This window comes from Perca flavescens, chromosome 9 (assembly GCF_004354835.1).
Source record: "Perca flavescens isolate YP-PL-M2 chromosome 9, PFLA_1.0, whole genome shotgun sequence".
In the NCBI taxonomy this organism is placed as follows: Eukaryota; Metazoa; Chordata; class Actinopteri; order Perciformes; family Percidae; genus Perca; species Perca flavescens.
This window is the reverse complement of record NC_041339.1, coordinates 25,928,289-25,943,219: the sequence shown is the minus strand read 5'-3', so window position 1 is coordinate 25,943,219 and position 14,931 is coordinate 25,928,289.

Genomic DNA, 14,931 nt, shown 5'->3' with positions numbered 1-14,931 from the left:
ATAGTATTTTTCTGTGGAAATAAGTTTGAACCTGAAACCCAATAGGAACGTCTTGTGTTTCCGACAAAGAGCTCACATTTATAGTATTAGGACCTAAATATGGATTTCCTCTTAGACCAGTGAAACACATGGTATTTGGTTATTTTCCACTTGTGAGAGTATAGATTCTTGTAATCAGGAAGTGGCTCTTGTGCAAGCAGCATCAAGTAAAAAGTCCAAATTAAACTTTATTCACAGTTCTTTTCTTTTTTTTAATGTGTGTGAGTCCTTAAATGCAGACAAGTCACACAAGCATGTACTGTCTTTTAATTCTGTCAAATTGCCAGATCTGGAAATATCGTAATATTAGATCAGTAAGATGCTTCGTTGCAACTTCGTTGAATTTTTGCAATGCAAAAACCTATGATATATGTATATCAACGTAGTCTTAACCCCGAGAACCACACCTTGACATTTAGCCAACAGTGGAGCACCAATCACATTTTCCTTAAAGCAGATAAATCCACCAAACTACTACTACTAAAAACTACTTACTGTTTACTGTAAGGATGGACAGTTTATTCAGAAACGGAGAATAAATTGCTGCATTATTGCATCTTTGGCTGCTTCTTGTACAGTATGATGCAACACAATTCAAATTCTTCTAAATCCAATTATATTAGTTTTAAATATCTTTTGAGGCTGTGAAACCATGACAACTTTCTTATGAAAAACTATTCTGTATAAATGACTATGTTCCTCAGGTAGAGTGTCAATATATATATTTTTTAAATTTGATTATATACTGTAAGTATATAATATTATTTATTTTTTTAAAGACATTTTATAATATACATATTTTGTATTTCAATTTAAAACATTAGATAATACCTAGAGAAACCTTATGTTCAAACCATGACCTGCTGGCTTCATAAGCAAAACTTAAATGTTATGTCAAAAATAAAATCATTTACATGAGTTTTACTACTGTAAAAAGAGGAATAAGAAGCCAATTGCCTGCCAGGACCTGCTGTTGACCAATCACTGACATGGTTCATTATTGACAAACAGGACAACATGGTTGTTTGTTTTCAATAAGGGTTAGTCAAGGCCCCAGATCTTTTTTCTTTCATACATTTCATTACAATCAGGCCACAATTTGCATGCAGCAAATATAATCTAATCAGATTGCTATGAAAGTTTGCATAGCAAATTCATGTGCCCCAGAGAAGAAACCCTCTTCATTTCTGGCACTTTAATGGTTTTAAGGGTGTGAGGACGTTTTTTTTTTTTTAAGCCTCTGGGCCATTAGGGAAACTTTCGAATTGTAGTTTTGTTTTTTGTTTTGGGATGGCAATGTTGGCCAGTCAGTCCACCCCTTCCTGACTGAAACATCTGAAGTGCCTTTAAATTGTGAGGATACTGACTATGGTGATCCTCAGACTTTTTATCCACCACTACCATCAGGTCCATCAATGTATGACCAAAACCTGCAAAACAACATTCCCATCAGTCTTAGCTGTACTTTGCGTTTAGTGCTAATTAGCAGATGTTAGCATTAGGGTTAGCATTGCATGCTGACATTATCATTTAGCTACTGTACTGTACATTATGTTACACTATATCATTACATTTCACCTTATATTATTATTTTTTACCATTCTCTGTATCCGAATTTCCCCTCTTGGGATTAATAAAGGCTTATCTCAACTTATCTTGTGCAGTCACTTTGTTAGGGCACACAGTAGCACAAGTGCCCATCTGCCACCGCTGGTTGCCCCAGTACTTTTCTGTTTGCATGCCACTAAGTTTGTATTTTTACTCACTAGAAAGTGGTTCCCCCAGGAAACTGATTATTACAGTAATCACATATCTTCTATCATGATTATACCTATGAGCTAATAACTGAAAACCTCCTACTACACTTTCATCAGGCATTATTCTCATGTGAAGCGCCATGATTGGAAGTTTCCTTCAACAAAGTCATAGGACCACAGTCTGACAGTGTGTGTGTGTGTGTGTGTGTGTGTGTGTGTGTGTGTGTGTGTGTGTGTGTGTGTGTGTGTGTGTGTGCGTGTGCGTGTGCGTGTGCGTGTGCGTGTGCGTGTGCGTGTGTGTGTGTGTCTGTGAGAAAGGAACAACGGTGTAGTTAACGTTTGGGTTAAGGTCTGCATCCATCTCAGCAGTCACAGAAAGGCAGCATACAGTAACACCCTTTTTTAGTGTAACAGATCATTCCATAACAAATATGCAACAGATATGTAAACCTACAAGACTTTTGCCCCAGTTACCGTTAAAAAAAAAAAGCACTCTCACACAAAATTAACAAAATTACCAGAAATGATCAGCTGTTCAGGAGCGGTTCTGGATTCAGTGTCATGAGGGGACTGAAGTGAACAGAAATGTGCCACTGAGAAAAAAGAAATTGGTCATCACCCCATGACACACTGACCATAAATATCTGTATTTTGTTAGTTTTTCCCCTATTACAAAGTTTTACCTTATTTAATGTTGAAACAATATTTCATACAATATTACACAAACAAGACTTTGGTATTTGTCCTTCTCATTTCGACAACATCCACAAGTTGACACAGTGAATTGAAGGCTTTTTCTTTGGTCTGAATCACACAATAAAATGACACACTGTTGCCCAATTGAGCCTCTCCCTGTCTTTTCACAAACCAACCACACATTGAAAACAGAAGTTACAGTATATGGCCTGCCAAATGACTCAGTTAACCACTGTATCTCCCTGCAACACTGTCATACATTTTGGCTTGAGCTTAAATTTAATGATCAATTTGCTTTCTGATATTAGTTGTACTGTACGTCATTCGGCAAAGAGCCAGTAGAAAAGCCACTGAATGACACAATCTATTAGGGCCCGAAAACCTGACTGAAACTAATGCTGAGGATACTGCGGCCCATTTAATGCTGCACAAGCTTGAGACTCAACATGACACCAAATCTACTCAATCAGGAACTCTTTGGTCTCTTTGCATCATGTTAACACACATTTATCAATACCATCTAACTTTAAAGAAGAAAAACATTTCCTCCCATCATTTACTTTACATTTACTTTAGCATTTGACCTCAACACATGGCATGGGTTTACACTCTGTCTCATACTATTAGTCACCTTTATGACCACATATGTTTCCATGATCAGGGAAAGGTTGTGGTTATGTTACAATCTTTTCCTAACTTTTTACAAAGTGATCTTAGTTGCCGACCGTCAATTGCATACCTTTTTTCCAACCTGGGTTTGAACAGACATTGTCCAGCTTTGGTAAACAGTTGTCTCTGTTAGGATTCACCCTAAGTTCCCCTCCAGACATGTTTTACTAAGAAATAAAAAGGCTCTTCTCTGAATCACAATTTGTGCCTCATATTGTTTTCCCACAAAAAGGTCAAATTCCTAGTTACACATTCTTAAAATCTTCTCATTCTCCTTCATTGAAAAATTCAGAATGTATGAATATGGAAATATTGTTCATTTTAAAAGTTTAACTGGTATACACAAGATGTTTCCTACTTCACGGAAAAGTCCATTCTCAACATACTTATATGTGCTTGATGTTTCAAGTTTGTGATTGGACCACGATTGGCTTCCAAACTAGTTGTCATGTCACAAAATCCTGCCCGTTTTACACTGAGATTTAATATGAGCACAGAAAAACCTTCCTCCCTTCACAAGATAAATGTGAAACCAGCTTTTTGTGGGACTTTAATGATGTTGACATTTAAAACTCATTTACACTACTTTTGCCTGAGAGAGGGAGAGAGATTGAGAGAGAGAGAGAGAGAGAGAGAGAGTCCTAAGGAACCAATCCCCTCAACTTGTGGGGTAGGGTTTTCCATATCATTAGCATAATGCTACGGTGAAAGCAGGTGTATCGGAGGAGAAGCTAGATGTATCGTATCGTTCAAAATGATGGTAGTGATGTCTATATGTATTGTATGTGGGGACAATGTGAACTGTAACTTTGCAGCTATAACACCATTGACTGCCAGTTACAAGCTAACAAGCTAACAAGCTAACAAACAACATAAACAAATAAAAGATGCTAACTACGCTTACCATTCTGATACGTCTGCCAGATGCCGATTTTGGTGCACAACAGACCCCATTATCTGAGTCTGGGTGTGACTGAGGCTCAAATGTTTCGGGCCGCATTTTTCTGTGCGAGCCTGGCCCGCCTCCGACAGAGCAGTAACCGAACTCGACCCAAGCCAGACACAGCTAAAATCTATTTTTTTTCTCATACTAACGACACATACGTTTGTTTGTGTGGAAAGCCCACTTTTATTAAGCAACTGTAGGAAGGCATTCAGAAATGTCAACAGATGAGCGCATGGTAGTCCTCCGTCCAGATATCCGTTGTCATTCCGATCGAATTCACCTCAGTCAGAATGTCATTTAGCTACTCAACCAACTTTGTGTGTTTCTCTGTTGCCAGATCACAGCACCGTTTTGACACAGTGGCGGGGTCAGGCAGTGTTTTCTGCGCTGCCGCTGAACCATATGTAGCAGTACCCGAACCAAACATCATACGAGCCCGACCCGAACCAAACATAATTTCTAGATATCTGTCCGGTCCGGCCCATCGGGTCTCGTCGGGCCCGTCGGGCTCAGGTCAGGTATCCATCCTCTAGTGGGCAGGACCCGAGGCCAGATCCAGAACGAAGGAGAGTTCCAGCCCCCTTTTTTTTTCTTCTGTTTTTTACTTTTTACTGTATGTGGGAAAACCATGCTATGATTAATATTAAACTAAATATTAATCATAGCAGAGCATTTTTACATACTTTAAAACACGTCTGGATGGGGATCATTAAGGAATATTTTGACATTTTGGGAAATATACTGATTAGCTTTTGCTGAAAGTTAGACAAGAAGCTGAGCTTAGCATAAAGACTGGCAGCAGAGGGAGACAGCTAGCCTGACTCTGTCCAAAGGTAAGAACCTTATATGTATTTCATTGTACATTATTTGCATAATAGTCAAAAAATTATAATACAGTATATTTCAGTGTAATGTGTAGGCAGATGAAAACACATGAAAACATATCAATGTTTTCGATGTACACCATGATACAGGGAGGAAATCACAACTTATACTTTAGAAGAAACAAGTTTTTAAACCAAACTGATGTTACATTCTTATTGTATTCACATTTCTAGTTGAGCTTTATTAACCCGAGCTAGTCTCAGATGAGCTCTTTTTTAGCAGGTTCCTATTTCACATCAATCAGTAAGAAACCTGTGAGCTGAAGGGAAACTAGACTGTCTTTCCTCCCACATAACAGAACTTCCTTGGTTTGGTTACATTTTAGGGGGAATTACTTATCTTACCTTAGATTTGGTAGATTCCCAATGCTATTACAAATGTGTAAATAATTGAAAACTATCAGTATAACAGAAACCTCAGCTAATGTAAATGTCACATGTAAAACCGAATGAGGGCAGGTAGTTTTCGTTGGTTTCCAGCTACTGTGTGATGAGAATTAACATAATTGGTGGTGTTAACAGTAAGAGGCTCTGGCCTCCATTTTAAGCTTTGGATGTTTATGTAGAGGGTTGAGGAAGGGGGTGTGGTTTAGATGAGAAACTATGTCACAGCTTCCCCAATTTCTTTTTTTTCACTTCAATTTCTACAATCTTGGGTTGTTGCTCAAAAGTTTTATCTAGCTTCCTCTCCTGTCTCCTTCTCTTGTATCCTCTGCTTTCCTCTCATGTCATATCCCTTCATCTCCTCTCCCTCTCCTCTCCTCTCCCCTACTAATCATTGTAAATGTCTTTAGCTAGTTACAATGGCAGTAAGGACAGCAGAGGAGGGAGGCAGCAGACTATCTATTGAAGTTTGTGCTGTCAGTTCCTCTGTGCAGTCACAGCTGTGACCACAGGGATGTGTGATAAAAATGGATTGCGAAGTGATGCATGTATATGCCTGTGTGTGCTCTACACCCAAATGCACGCAATTTTCCCTCTACTCTTTGCACGGTGCACCTACGCTTTGTAAGTGGGTTACAGGTTTCACATGTTGTCATTCCGCAATTCAGCCTTTTCAACATGTGCCTGCTGTTGGCTCAACAGAAGTTTTAAACAACTTTAATAATATTTAAAGGTGCTTTTCTGAGCATTATAACGATGGTAGCCATGATGCAAATGTATGCAAAACATTAACAATAATTTATTTAATGGCAATCCTGATATGTTTTACTTATAATACAATATTTTGTGATCAAACCTGCTTTTTAAATAGAAAACAAGTTTTGAGTAAACTGAGAGATTAAATCTTTATTAAAAGTTTCAATGTTAGGTATTTACCAGATATAGACAAGAAAAAGCTCTTTTTTTCTTATGACCATAATTATGTTTGAAAGTGATAAAGTTAGGGTGAGGGAAGTAAATTATATTAAAGTTGGGTCAAAGATGATGAAAACCATAAAAGTTGTAGTGGACTCAAAGTACAATGTGTTTGTTACACATTAAGCCACAGAAGTAAGAACAAGATATACTGTAGAAAAAATTGTAGGCTATATAGACATAGAAATCTGACAGGCTTTGAATGGCATCTTATGTTAAAGATTGCACATGCACTAGCACTAACTATCCGACTCTTCTTACTGATTAAAAAAGTACACAACAAACACCGTTTGAAATTAACAAAATGCACCATCCCAGTGCAGTCTTTAAAACATTGTTCATGCTTAAACAATAGTAAATAAAATCTCACTGTAAGTCAATAACACATATTAACCAAAACCATGCACTATACCATACACTCATATACATAACATATACACTGACATCGACACACAAGCCTTTGACTTCTGCTATACGAGATTCTTAATTAAACTAAATGGAGACATAAGACATGTATAATATGTATGAATCAGAAGGGCAGTGAACAGTGAGATTAGAGACAGAACAAATTATTTTACACTTCCTTTTTTTCCTTCCTGTCTGCAGTCTTCAGTGCAAAGTGTCATTGCACACTGTAACACTGTCAAGTTTTATTCATGCATCCTCTCTACTGGGAATAGTGTTTACATGAAGTCATATCTTTCAGTTCTGTAATAGAATATATATTAGAATATATATCTATCTTTTTTTTTTCTCTCTCTCAAATGAAGTAGTAGGCCTCAGGTTGTGTTAAGAGTGTCACAACACGTCTGTGATGGTGAAGCAAATGAAAACCACTGGAGGGCAGTGTGGCTTCATGTTGCACCACAGCTGTTCCCCTTTTCACACATATTTCTCTCCTTACTTGTTTTTGGGAATAGCCAAGTGGCTGAATGCATTTTATACACACACAAACACATGTACACACATACACACACGCTCAGTGTTGCGATTTGGACTGCTTTTGGTTCCTCTCTGCCGATGACTGACAGGTTCTTAACGAGAGCAGCCTAGAGCGTTTGCCCTCCAGGCCTGTACATCAACCATCAACATACAACACACGCACACACATGCATGCTCACGCACACCCATATTTACACACACACACACACACACACACACACACACACACACACACACACACACACACACACACACACACACACACACACACACACACAAACACACACAGACACTCTATCTGCAGACATTCTCTGTCCCATTTCCTAGGCTCAATCAGTTTGGCCATTGCTCAGAGAGTGTTTGACTGTCACTGGGAGACGGTTTGGGTTTAGCAGTATTATTATGTTTCTATGAGGCTGCCTCATCCAACACAGAAGGAATGTCAGCTGCATTGTTCAATAAGGCTCAATACAAACACGTTACAACACCACTAAGGGCTAGCTGAAGTGCATGGGCGTAGATGTGTGTGTTGGTGTGTTGTCATTGGGAGGGCCACAATGGTGAGATGGCATAGCTGGGGAGGTGAGGATGGAAACCCAGAGCAGCACATTTTCTCCCCCCTCCACCTCTTCATGATTAATTCTACCTCTCACCTCTGTTCCCTCTCTTTTTTTCTGTGGAGAGAAAATCCAATTAAAATACTATGTGGATGGATACGATGAAGAAAGACATACCTCCTACATGACATTCTCTCTACCCCCCCGTGTAGTGACAGATCTGGTGCATTCAAACCAAAGTGAAGAAATGTGGTGGATCCCGCCCTCCTGCTGCCATTAAATGTTGATGTATAATATCAAATATAGATATACACACACAGCATGAAGATTACTGTATAAATCAAAATCTACTGCAGATTCACCTCACATACATATCCTATATGTTTGTATGTGGCTGTGAGAGGGATTCCCATATGCCAAACAAATACCTATATGCAGCAGGAGGTGAAGGACGCATCCATTGTTTTTTTACATGTACACACACACACACACACACACACACACACACATATACACATTCATGCCTTATAGCTCTCTCTCTCCAATCCCTCTTCTCTTTCTCCGTTCTTGTTTTCCTCTCTTCCTGACCCAACATCCGGGCCCTCCCAGGAGATCCTGCTTTCTGCTACCACACACACACACACACACATACACACACACACACATACACACACCTCTTCCTCACGTTCTCTTTTTCTATCCCTCTCTCACTCTTGCTTTTCTTTTTTCTCCTTAATTTTTTCTTCGTCATATTCTCCCCTGTCTTTCTCCCGCTCCTAACTTTTTTCTCTCTCTGCTTTCTTTTTTTCTTCTCATTTTTCCGGTATCACTCTGTCACATTCTCTTCTCTCGCAGCCAACACATTCTACTTTTCTTTTTCTGTTTCTTTGTCAACCGTTCTTCTATTTCATGTGCTCCTTGTGTGTGTGTGTGTGTGTGTGTGTGTGTGTGTGTGTGTGCGTGTGCACACAGAGAAAGACACAGGGTCAAGGGGCTGGAAGAGTGTGAGGACTCCTCTATTCAGGCCTACTAAATACTGCATGCCGATGATATTTACCTGCTTCAATATTGCAACAAAGTCCCTCAGGAGTGCATGTGTGAGCCCCCAGCAGAGGGAGAAAAACTTCAGCAGCTGGACTCTAAATCTTAAGTGAGCAACAGCACAGGTATACAAACATCCCTATTAAACATTTCCCCCCTGCGAAGACACGCTAAGGGGACGTGGTTAGCTGTGGTAAACAAAAAGTCCAGAGAGCTGGCCTCTCTTTCTCTCACACACACACACACACACACACACACACACACACACACACACACACACACACACACACACACACACACACACACACACACACACACACACACAGATCCAGTTCTGGGCTTTGAGTGGCCATTTATAAATCTGGACGGCAGTTCACTGACCCAGCACTAACGAGGCAGCTAGCTCGTCCTTCGAGAGTAGCGCCTCTTATCTAGTGACCACACAGCGCTGGTTATCTCCTGACCGTGTTTGACCACTGGTTAAACTGATTAGCCAATCGTCCAGTCAAGTTACAGTAAGCAGAGATACACTGACGCACATGCAATACACTATTTTGGCTGTGGATGGGATTTTTGACTAAATGCAGAATGCAAGGTATTTTTTGTGTATTCTTTCAGCAGCTTAACACTGAGTCCTTGCCAGTATGATATGGTAGCAGTGAAGAAATGCCACCCTAGAACTCTGAGGGGCAAACAATAGCACAGTAGCGTCACTATTATCTGTCCAGTTGGATCGGACAAATGGTCAGTGGTGGAGAGATGGCAGAGTGGACATGTGATGGCCAAAGTGTCAGGGACTGGGGATTCACCCGTTTAATGAGAATCTATGGCCTGGTCTGACAAAGGGCCTGACTGAGAGGCTGTGACAAGTCCTAATGCTCACATGTATAAATGATGTGGGTGGGTGGGTGGTTGAAGGGGGGTGTCTTGGTAGGATGTGTGGCTGCATGGAATCAATCCTCAGAGAGCATGGATAGGGTTTAAGAACAGGCCAGAGACTGAAAAATGGTTGAGAACAGAAAATCACAGAATCTATTTTGAGAAAGTGAGGAGTAAAAAACAAACGAAGAATGGTTAAGAAGGTATTGAAAGAGTAAAAATTCATAAAACAGCACCATAAAATGAGTCAAATATGAAAGGAAACATTTCAGGAAATATGCTTATTATACAATAGAGCTGGGCAGTTTATTTATATCGATATCGTGATATGAGACTAGATATCGTCTTAGATTTTGGATATCATCATATCGTAATATGGCATAAGTGTTGTCTTTTCCTGGTTTTAAAGGCTGCATTACAGTAAAGTGATGTCATTTTCTGAACTTACCAGACTGTTGTAACTGTTCTATTATTTGCTTTTACCCACTTACTCATTATCCATTATATCCACATTACTGGTGATTATTTATCAAAAATCTCATTATATCTCATATAATCTCATATTTTGTGAAAGCACCAATTGTCAACACTACAGTATCGTTGTGGTATCGATATCAAGGTATTTGGTCAAAAATATCGTGATATTTGCTTTTCTCCATATCGCCCAGCCCTATTATACAACCTTCATATTTGTCCTTTAATACAGTATAAGGCTTCAGCCCTTGTAGCCTAGCTTAGCACAATGACCGGAAAAGGTGAAAAAGTTAGCCTGGGTCTGTCCAACTCTAAAAAAATCAGCCTACCAGCACCTCTAAAGCTCATTAATGAACATACTTTATCTTGTTTCTTGAATCTCTACAAAAAACACAGAGCAAAAATGACATTATGTGCAGACTTTCTCTTACTGCTCCTGCGACCAAGAAATAGTCCAGCAGACCCAGGCTGGTTGTTTCCCGATTCTAGTCTTTGTGCTAGCTAAGCTAAGCTACCCGGCTGCTGGCTGTAGCCATATATTTAACAGACGGATATGAGAGTGGTATCAATCTTGTCACGAAACACTTCGCTAGAAAGCAAATACGCTTATTTCTCAAACCATTTCTTTCAGGAAAGTGTGGACTTCAAGGTATAAAAATGAATATTAAAGTTTTGATTTGGCAAGGAAGTGGCACATTTGTACTCCCGTGTGGCTTCTATTCAAAGGGCTGTACATCTGAAAAAACAATCCAAAAAGTACACACACACACACACACACACACACACACACACACACACACACACACACACACACACACACACAGCCTTTGTTATGTTGAGAGCATTTGTCTCTGTACTGCTCCAGCAGAGAGGGGTTAAAATCCGATTGAGTCGATATCACTGGAGAATAACACATTCAACACACAGTCTGAGTGTGTGTGCGGCTGCGTGCTTGTGTAAGCAAGTGTGTGTGTGTTTGTGTGTGAGCAACATGGAGCCTAGGGACTTCCTCCCTCTCCGTCTGCAGCCCTCAGTTGAAATAGAATTGAATAGTCTGAATCCTCAATGGTAAATGTTCACAAAGTCAATACCAACTGTTAAGTCTTCTCTGCATTGGGGTTAAGGGCATTACCATTTCTGAGACTTCAGGAAAACACACACACACACACACACACACACACACACACACACACACACACACACACACACACACACACACACACACACACACACACACACACACAGTGAAGGCATACTCACCAGATGCCCCATGAGATGATAAAATATTTTTGAGTCTTTTGCAAAATGCTTACTATACATTCTGCTTAGAATTCCCTTTTACTGTAACATATTCATTGAAGGCTTGTTTTTCATTTTTGATAATCTCTGAACAATGATCCTGGTAGGCGTGTGGCATTTTTAAAGTGACATCGGCACCTGGGGGACAGTGGTTTCACTGATGTGACTAAGCATCAAATTCAGTTCAATTCAAGAATGTTTAAGCACACAATGGCAAAAAGGAATTGTATCAATATTAACTGCATAAAATAGGGTATAATACAGAATACTGGAACACAGCTGATAGAGTGTTTCACTTCCCAAAGAATAAAACAACACATTTTGTACAATTGATAGGTTGTGTTAACATTGTAGTTTAGTTTAGTTTGGGGACTTACATACCAACATGAATGTTAAAGCATAAGACTGTGATATTCCATATTTTTCTTTTTGTGAAAACAAGGTTTGTCCATTTTTTAAATAGGTTTAGATTTCCCTTTACCTACTGTATACTCAGGGGTTAAATTGGGATTGGTTATGTCGCAGGCCTCTATGGTTTCAGGGTTGCCATCTGTACATATGTGCACATAGACTACAATATCTGATTGATATCATTTGACAAACTGTAAATAACATAAAACAAGGTGAGAGAGCCCTCTATATAGCATCATTTTATACAAGCAAAACATTGTTTAAGCAGAATTTCAGAGAAATTTATATTCTGTTATTAAACCTGTCATTTTCTGACCTATTTTTCTCCCTACCATTCCATCCACCTATCACTCTCTGTGCTGTCTGACTAACTGACAAGTGCACTGGGGTCACTTCTTTTTTTTTGGTGGCAACCAGCATTGCATTACCACAACCTAGACTGAGGTTGCTGATCTGCTAGCTAGCTTTTAAAGGTATAGTGGAGGATTTTCTTTTTCCGGGTGGATCATCAAGACTATTGGTCCTCCTAGTTGTCAATCATTCTGGTGATATGTTTACGTTAGGCCGTCGTACGTGCACGTCCCTAGCTTTCAGGTGTATATGTGTGGTGAGCTTGAACTACGGTTTCAGCCATTCATTGAAGCATTGAAGCTTTTGGGAGAATATTTCACACGCTGGCGTGCGCTAAAAGCACAGGTTGGGCTTCCCACTGATGCCTCAGTCGTCAAGTTTCTACTCCACAGGTAAAGTTTGGCATGCTATTTGGAAAAATCCATTTAAAATCACTGCTAGTAAAAGTTGATGTAAGCTATGATTAGCGATGCTAGCCCTGGCACAAGTCACGCACCGTGCACACACGGTAAACATCTCAATTTGGGAAAAAGTGTAAATCTTCTTTTGGAAAGTAGGCTTGTATGAGCCATGCTGACAGCAACTTGTAAACAGTGCACTCTCGTGCACACGTTTAATAGGCGTTCCCTCTCGGAGTGTTGCGCATGTGCATTTTTTCAAAAAGTACAGAGGGCGGTTCTTTTCTAAAATTCGGGAAAATCCTCCACTATACCTTTAAGGAAACATACTGACAGTAAAAAAAAGGGAAAGCCCGAGAAAGTTCTGGTGCTCGCAAGTTCTTACATCACCTCATTTAGGACTACAGTAAATTAAGTGTCCCCTGACGACATAAAATCGAGCAGGCCTGTATGCCGCAGCTGAGCCCCGGACAGCCCCGGCCCAAGTTAATTAATCCCTGATTATATTCCTATATCACTATTTACTGTATTTGTTCCTCCTGAAGATGTAAATATTTTTTTTTAAAGTGAAAACTAAATAATTTCCTAAACAGTTGGGTACTGTAATTTTTTGCTTTACTCAAACAGGAGTAAAATGTAATTGTTGGGGACAATTTTCAGCAGCGGATAAATACACAGTTGGTACTCTAGAAGTTTTTCCGGTAGCAGAATGTTGTACTGTACGTGGGATCAACTAAAAAAATCTACTGTTCCCATGTTTATCGCAATAAGGAATGAAAATGTGTTTTTAATAGTTTGTAGACAACACTGGTGCTATGTGTGACAAAGGAATATCAGGCTTTGGCTACACAATACTTTGTTTTTGTCTTTTCATGAGATTTGTTCACCATCAGAACAAAATGTAATGTTGCCAGACTTATTTTTTGACTGTAGCAGTGTGTTATGAAGTTCATTTGAGAGTCATGTACAGGGGGTCTGTTGGGCAGACTTGAACAAAAGGCATGCAAACACATTTTCAAATAGCCTGAATTGTCTAATAAGTGAAAACATAATTGAAGGCCCTTTATGCAAGCCTTCAAAATGTGTCTAGTTGCTCTTTAGCTCAGGTCATGTTCAGGTTAGTAGAGTATGTGGTAAGGCGCTGCCGTGTAGAACCATGATAAGTTAGTTGGGCAAATTTGCTACCCAGTGTGGCAGCTAGTTTTTACGAGTGGTGCAGCCTCTAATACGTCCTGCTGGTCATTAACGGCGGGCCATTGTGGACCTTTTACCACAGCGCAGTGTCTCATTTGAACAGCGAGCCATAAAACCCCAGGCTCTGTCACTCAGTGTCATTTAAACCAGGACTGATTGGAACTATCTCTGGCCTTTGCTTTCCCACCTTCCTCCCCGCTTGCGTTTTTTTCCTGGTCGGTTCATGAATAATGAATGAGGATATATGCAGGCTGGAGCTCAGATATTAATGGAGCTGAAAAACAGAAGGAGAACCATTCTTTGTGCTGCCAGCCATTGCTTCCCTCTCTGCTGAAGCTGCCCTTGCCCAATTGTTGTTTTTTTGTACCTTCCGTTTCCCTTCCTTATCCTTCCTTCGTTCGTTCTGCTGCTGGTGGACCTAGCGAGATAATGCTCAGTTTCTTTCTCGCTTGCCTCAAGATGTTCTCTTCTCTCCTGGCTGTCACAGCGGGTACAAAGGGTGGACAGTGACTTTGAAATGAGAGGGGCTAACTTTCAAATCATGAAAAAAGGCAGACAGAACTGGGGAAGATAAATGAAAAGTTGACTTGGCTGGTTATGCAAGGTGGAAGGCTATTGTCTGTCTGTTAAAGCAGCTCTGTGTCATTCAAGGGCATGGCAGTGAGCTTGCCCCTGTCCTGTCTTTCTTCCAGCCCTTCCAGGATCTGTCACTCCGGCCAGAGGAGCCTCTGGCCAAACTGTGGCAGTCAAGGGCGAGAGGTACAGTGGGGTGGAGGCCAGCGGACTGAACACTGGCCTCAGCAAACCATTGTACTCAAGTCATATCCCAGTATTTCATACATTTTAATCTTTTTTCAAATGAATTGATAATGATTTATTTTCATTTTTCCATAAGGAAAAAAAAAGCTTTTTGCACTCTATCAAACAGCTTTTGTTGAGACCAACCAACAAAGGCTTGCTGAAACTGTACATGTGGCACGAGGGTGCTGGCAGTGGGCAAAGTCTGGCCCCGGGCTGGCAGAGTCGCTGCGCATC